Genomic DNA, 7,581 nt, shown 5'->3' with positions numbered 1-7,581 from the left:
GATATACATAAGCTAAGATTGTCTCATAGAGCTGTTTCATTGAAGATTCTTAGATAAGGTCTTTTCTCTCACCCTCTTGCCCCATATACTCCCTCGCAGCCAGACCAGGATCCTGTAGAAGCCCGCTCATCCCATACTCTGCTTCAGCCTTCCAGCCTAATATGCAATAGGGTCTCTTTACTGTGAAAGGAAGGAAGTTAAGGAGACAGAACCACAGCCTGAACTCCCAAAACACACACACCATGACATAGCCTGGGGCACTATGCAATGGTTTATATATCATGCAGGAATTGGTAGGCACCACTACATGATTTGCTGGAAATAGATTCTATAATAAATAAAACAAGCAATAAAGAAGACACAAACCAAAAATTATTTCTTAGACTGCATTTGAATCCATTACAGTTGTCTACTGTGGCAAAATTCCACAAAAATAAGACAAAGAAGTGAACTAGGTCCAACAGCATTTAGACAGTTGGCCATAGATCTATGTTCACTGATCCTGTTTCTTTTCTTCTTTTTTTGGCTCTTGGATATACAATAATCTTAGTGAAGATTGGTTCCCAAGGTCATAGGAATCTCTAATTCGTCATTATTTTACCAAACATTCATCCAGACATGCTTAGGGAAAAGAGAAAGAAGTCATCAAATGATAGGTAATATTTAATTATTTATTAAGGCCATCAGTGCTCCTCATTACACTAGGTTGCTATATTCTTCTACTAAGGCAGACATCACTTGGGGAACTTGCACATATTTTCCAGAAGCTATTCAAATTTATGCAATTTTATCTGAGAATTTTATTTATCCTTGAAATGACTCTCAGTATAATAATTATATTAATAATTTAATTACTTACAGAAGCAAGGGAAGTCTTTTACATATGACTTTGAGCTACACTTGAAGTATATTTAATCTAATCAAAAACCATCATTTTTCAATATCTTTCTCCCTCTTTCTAACCTCTTGTCTGTCCCTCTTTTTCCTCTCCATTTTTTCTTTCCTCTGCCTTATCAAGATTAGTACTTAAAATCTTGCTTTTCCTGACAAATGACTAAGCAGTCCAGACACATAGGAAAGACATAGAGTAAACATGATCTGACAATTTTATATTACTCTCCCCAATCTGTTATAACCCATGAACTTGGCCTTTTCTCTCCCAGCCTATATCCTTCACACAACCTTAGGTGAAGAACAGGAGATTTTGAGCAATGTAGAAGAACATAGAGAAGCTACAGGAGAACAAATCTATGACTTGAGTAAGCATATGTTACTTTGGTTCTTCACAAATAGAAACCCAAACCACAGAATTGCCATCATTCAAGTGGATCTGGATGTATATTCAGCGTTGTTCTGCCTCTGTGTACCTGGTGGTTTCTTCTTTCACTTTTAAGCTTCAGATATTGGTGTTTGTCAATGCTGTGTCCTAACTGTTGAACTAGCTCTTCTTTCTCTATTTCTAAGTCTTTTTACTACTTTCTTGTTGCTTCAAGTTTCTTCTGTATCCTACCCATATTCAATGTTTTTCCCCCCAGACTAAATTACTTCAAAAATTTATGTGTCTTCAGCACAACTCTCAGCAGAGTTGTTCTTGTCCCTAAATTATCCATCTCTATAAGTGACACCATACCTGTACAAATAAATATAGCAAATTATCCTTAGATCCTTCTTCATGCGGTACATACAGGCTCTTACAAAGTCCTGCCATTTATGACTCCAAAATGCTGTTTATTTTTCCATTTTATTGTTCATTGCACCATCCAAGCACTGACATGTTCCTCCATTGCCTTTTATGATTTCCTTTTGTGTCCATAGATCAATTCTTCATGAGCTGCCAGCATTCTCTTCTTTCTTCAGTTGATGCTATCCTGTGACTTTACATGGTATATGGAAGAAAGTCATTGGATCCTTGTAAGTCAATAAATTATAGACTACCACAGCGACATTTAAAGAAAATTGACAGAAAAAGATATTGGTGGAGCCAAAATACTTACAGTTGAGATTGTGGCCGTGAAATGATGAAGTTGAGGTTTCTATTATTATTCCAGGTCAGTTATATTAAGGTTGAGGCTTCTAGTGGCTAAGTACCCTTCATTCAGGAAAGAGTTTCTTAATTTTCTCACAAATAGGTCTATATGTTTCTGGCTTTTGTCTCATGATTTTCTGTAAAATGTAAAAACAGCACCGACAAAATGTGTGTGTGTGTGTGTGTGTAAAATGTGTGTGTGTATGTTTGTGTGTGTGTGTGTGTGTGTGTGTAGTGTGAGCTTCTTTCTCTTCTCAGTTTGCTAAAACTGTAATAAATCCAGACTTCTCCATCATAGTTTTGTCTCTCAGTCTAGACTTCAGAATTCAGGGAACAACAGGCATGAAAGATAATATCCCCAGAGAAGAGGTTGTCTAATTCAGAATGTGGTTGATTATTAAGACAATGATGGTTGTCACAGAGATAGAAGAGGAGAGAGATTGAGAAACTGATAACCTAGGAAAAATGACTGTAAGCAATGTCACAAAGAGAAGTCCCAGAAACAATGTATAGTTAGATCTTAAACATAGACAACATTTGGATATACTCAATTTCTCTTAACACGTTCAGAAGTTCAATTGATCAGGACTATGGCAATCAGTTATGTTAACTTCCTTGCATGTAGTATCTTGAAATAGTTAGCTGTTTACCCATTTGGTAACATTTGGCCTCATAGTTATACTCCTGAAATTAACAGCTTCATCTTACTGAATCATTTTGGTAAGGAGGAACAACCTTCTTTTGCTTAGACATTTTGATTGACTTTCCAAATTTTTACCAGTTATAGTAATTTAATTAAGCAGTGTGGTTGCTTTGAGCAAGACTGAACAGAGTAGCTCTGAGAGTCTGCGCTACAGAAAGTATCAGGGTATTGGTAATCTCTCCAATAATGTAAGAGAGGAGTAAATGTTAAACAAGAAGCAAGGGCAGAGTTCTCTGTGATCTACTCTCAGGGAGTTAGATAAGAAAGAGAGAGAGAGAGAGACTCTATACACTTGGGCAATCCTGCCTCTCTCTCTCTCTCTCTCTCTCTCTCTCCCCTCTCTGCCTTTCTTCCCTCTCATAGCATGGTGGTTCCACACACATACAGGTTTCCTACAAGCACTGAGACAAATATGGTGTCTCAGGTGTAGCTGTGTTGACTCACAGTATGATGATGGATGGTCTTGAAGCTATGTGCTTAGTCTTTTCTAACACTGAAAATTTCCCTGTTAATGCAGATATCAGCTATCAGTCACTCTTCTGAAAAACATAATGACAGAGAATAAATATTCGGGGGTTATTTCTGGTTTGGGACTTTTCTTTTTGTTTTATTATATGGTAGACAGTTTCTTGTTCCTAAAGGAAAACTCACAAAGCCTTGTCCAGAACTAAGTGAGGTCAAGTAGTGGTAATTTCTATGGCTAATGTTCTCATTGTCACTTTGAGTGCAGGAGAGAATGTCTGAAGCCTATAGAGGGAATAAAGAGCTCTTCTTTTTACTTGAGGTTGAAGAATATCCATGGAGAAAATTTGAAGTGTTGAGTTTAGTCTCTACTTTTGGGATTTTCTAACTATTTTCACTCTGAAAAATTTATCCCACCTCATAGTACCCTAATGCCCTCACTAAGATAATAATATCCACCTTAGGAGTAATCTTGAGGCTTAATGAGTCAATATGCTTTATACTGTCACATGGAAGACCTTTCATAAATAGTAACTAGTATTTCAAGGTCAGATGAATCAGCACATAGATAATGCATCATTTGAATTGGTTGTGCTTAGGGGATAACTGGATTCATTGTTCCACTAAATACTTGGTCTAAAATTTATCTCTTTTTATAAACGTAACAAGATTTTTATAAGCTTTGGGGAATTTACTCCAATCAACCTGTCACAGGTCAAATAGACTCCAGATAAGTACTGACAATCAACAGTCTGTTTTCCTCCCTACATGCTTATTTCTGAGGGTGGGATTCCTGACTACACTCCCCAACTACTAAGACCATGTCCTAAATGTACCCCCAGGAAAAAATTTTTCTCTATAGACTACTTAACCTCATCTTCTGCCTCTAACACACACACACACACACACACACACACACACACACACACACACACACAGTATAGTATCCTTCCAAGTCCAGGTGTCTCCTAGAACCTCATCTAGGCTACCCACCATGGCTTCAACTAGGTTTTCACATTTCCAGTCCCAAATAGTCCGACACACTGGATAGCAAGTAAAACAGCCTGCTGTTCCAGGACTTGGCCAACATTCCAGCCTTTTGTACCCCTCCCCCCATAACAATATGCCCTTGTCAGCAGGAAGTTGCCATAGATGATTGCCCCATATTCATTTATTATCAACAAAAGACTGGGCTGTTGGAATTCAGACCTGGGACACATGGCTGGTGTGCTTATTTTATATACCAACACTGACCTGGACTCCAGATTCTCTCAGTATCCCTCAGTCTTGACCTATTACTGGGCATGGCTGGTATACCGTGTCCTGTACCCTGAACTTTTCAACCCAGGAGCTGGGATCACCCCCCCAGAAGCTCTTCCAGACATTTTGGTCTCTTGTCCTCTCTTTCTCTTCTCCTTCTCTCTGCATTTTCTCTCTTCTTGTGTGATTATACTTTTTCTCTCCCTTCACCTTCTGTCTCTCTCCCATGGCAACTTCTACAACCTATGGACTCAGGCAAGAGTGGCTTCCCAATAAACTGGCCTTTATATATGCTGATTTGTATTCAGTTGGCTCATTTCATCCTCAAAGAATATGTATCACCTAGAATTGGTCACATGAAATTTTAATTTTTGAGTGATTTTGTATATGTCAATATTTTTTATTCTTTAATATAATAATCATTTGGTAATCAAGAGGTGGTTTGAGGCTAACAAATAATAGCTCTCAGAAGCTGTGAAATAGAAAAACAGCAAAGCAGTTCAGGTCTTTACCTGTGGCTCAGCCAATCTGAGCTGAAGTTCCTGAAGGAGGTCAATCTTCACCACTTTACTTCCTATACCCAACAAAGGGCAAGCTCTCCAGCCAGCTTTCTCTCCAGCATTGAACAGATGAGATATAGGTTCTGTGCTCCTCTGCCTGCCATGAATGTCCTTTGATTTATAATCATTTGTTCTGTGAGTGAACTGAAGGAGCTGGTGAGGCCATATGGAAATCAGGAAAGAGTAAGATAGAGATTTAAAAAAAAATTTTTTTTCAGAGTTTTAGAAGCCAGGGCTTAAAAAAGAAAATGTCTTCTAAGTCTTTTGTTTGTTGAACAGTTTTTCATAATAAAGAAAGAGTGGCCCAAAGAAGTCCTTGTGGAGGTACTGTTGCTTTTTATAAAATTGCCTGGCTTAGTCATTTTAACGCTGTTAAGCATGGCTCTCATTCTATTAGACTAGTTAAAAACATTTTTAAAAGGCCTGGACTGATGGTCTTGATTTTCAAATTTATTTACATGAAAATCTCAACTTGTTTGTGTGTTCAAATGACTAAGCACTCTGGGAGTACTTAGGAAAGCTACTAAAACCAAAATTATCTGCTTTTTCCTTTCTCTCTGGAACACTGATGTGCCCTTGGGTTTTTGTTTTCTTTGTTTTGTTTTCCATGAGGGAGAATTTATGCAAAAGAACTCATCATATGGAAGAGGATTAGCCACTAAGGAAAGCCCATTTGAGGAGCCCTTGTATTCTGACAGCACTTTGCAGCCTTCTCCTTTGCATAAAGAGGAAATCCTGGGAGGAAATACTTCTGGGGCTTTGGGGAATTCATCCCTTTACATAGAGTTAATTTGAATGTAGAAGCTCAGACACAACAGTAGTGCAAACATTGCTTCTGGGGCTGACTGCATGTATTATTGAAGCACATAAAGTTGATAAAGCACACACAGCACACATAGAACGTATTAGTAAAGCTCAGTCTTGTATATGATGCACTTGAGTACTCATTTATAAATACGATAGCCTCAGAGGCAGAATCTGGTCTTCAAAACTAGAGGCAGAATCCAATCTTCTAAACCACCACTTCTTTACCACATTAAAATTTACTTTGACCTTTTGTAGATGACAGGAAGAAACCTTTTCTCTTGTTTTTTTTTCCCTTGTTTTTTTTTTTTCACTATTAGTTTTTGACAAATGGAATAACTGGTTTTTGTAGAATCCCTCAAATATATTATTTTTTGCTTTTATCATAGCAGTTTCATTTTAGAAAAAATTTGACCTAGTAATATTTTCATGCTATATCGATTTTTAAATTATTACTTTTTTTCAGGTTACAACATAATTACATCACTTCTCCCATTCTTTTCCTTCCTACAAGCCTTCCAATATATCTTCCTGGTTCTCTTTCAAATGTGTGTCTTCTCTCCTTTTCATTAGTTGTTACATACATTCCTATACACAATACAACCTGCTTACCCTCTGTAATTGATGTGTGAATTCTCCACTGGTGAAATGAGCCATTCCAAGCCAGATTAAAGTATATAAAGGCAGACACTCTAACTGATCCCAAGGAATGAGACCAGAGAAGTAGTCATGGGGAGGAAGACAGTGAACTGGGTGGAGAAAGAGAGAAAGAGCATGCTCAACACAGTGAGAAAGAAAATGCAAGAGGAGAAGAGAAGAGAGAAGGAAGGAGAGAGTAAAAGATCTGGATTATATAGGAAATATACTCTGGGAGTCTGGGGCAGGATTAGCCAAGGCCCTGGCTAGAAAATTGAGGACAAAGGACTGGGTAGGCAAGTAGGGACTGAGGGATGCTGGGAAAATCTGGAGGCCAAGCCTGACTTGCTATGTAAATTTATACCTTAGTTGTTTATCCTGGTTCTGAATCCTAACAATAATGTTACTTCTATGAATGTTTTCAGGGCTGAGTGTTTTGTATTTCATAATAAATTGGTGTGTTTATTCCTGAGAAAGTCTATTTCTTCTGTTCTTAGCATTTCTTAGTTGCCTGTTGTTTTTTATGTAGTGTTGAGGTCTCCTTGACACTCTACTATCTATGTTAGTATGGTTAGTTTTATAGTGTGTTTTTAGTTTTATTTATAGTTATTGTTCATAGTAAAATATACATGATTCTGAAGGAAGCCAGACAGAGTACATAGAGCTACAAGAAAATCCAAGTGGGAGAATTTCAGGGGCAACAAATGTCCTGCTTGGTCTTCCCCAAGTGGGTCTGTGATATTTTTCTAGCTTTGCTTCATCTGTACCCTATGTGGAGATCAGTAGTGTTTAACATCAGAGAGGGAGTATGACATGAATCAATGGAGGGTGAAGTCACATCAGGAAATGAGGTATGAGTTGGTTGCAAGTTCAGTGATGAATAATTTATTCCTTTCAAGGAGGAAGCAAAAGAAAAATTCTTTTGGCAATAATGGCTTTCAGTTTATTGATAAACACTTATAAGTGTGAAGAGGTGGAATATGTGGGTGGTAAACGAGGTAACCAAGTAGGCAGTGGTTTAGAGATCCTAATACACCCATGGTGAGAAACTGCTTAGAAAGAAAGAAAGAAAGAAAGAAAGAAAGAGAGAGAGAGAGAGAGAGAGAGAGAGAGAGAGAGAGAGAGAGAGA

The 7,581-nt window shown here is 37.8% G+C and overlaps 1 long non-coding RNA gene across 1 annotated transcript; it reads right to left on the bottom strand.

Moving 5' to 3' along the window:
- Window positions 1–1,266: 1,266 nt before the first annotated feature.
- On the bottom strand, window positions 1,267–5,071 carry LOC114634200. The gene is made up of 3 exons (XR_003713289.1): window positions 4,964–5,071; window positions 1,995–2,163; window positions 1,267–1,874 (listed from the first exon to the last, which is right to left on the bottom strand). It is a non-coding gene; the product is annotated as an uncharacterized LOC114634200 (long non-coding RNA).
- Between the last annotated feature and the right edge of the window lie 2,510 nt (window positions 5,072–7,581).

Source organism: Grammomys surdaster, unplaced genomic scaffold (assembly GCF_004785775.1).
Source record: "Grammomys surdaster isolate TR1022 unplaced genomic scaffold, NIH_TR_1.0 910, whole genome shotgun sequence".
NCBI classification, from domain to species: Eukaryota; Metazoa; Chordata; class Mammalia; order Rodentia; family Muridae; genus Grammomys; species Grammomys surdaster.
The sequence above is the reverse complement of the archived record's forward strand: the minus strand, read 5'-3'. Positions and strand labels throughout refer to the sequence as shown.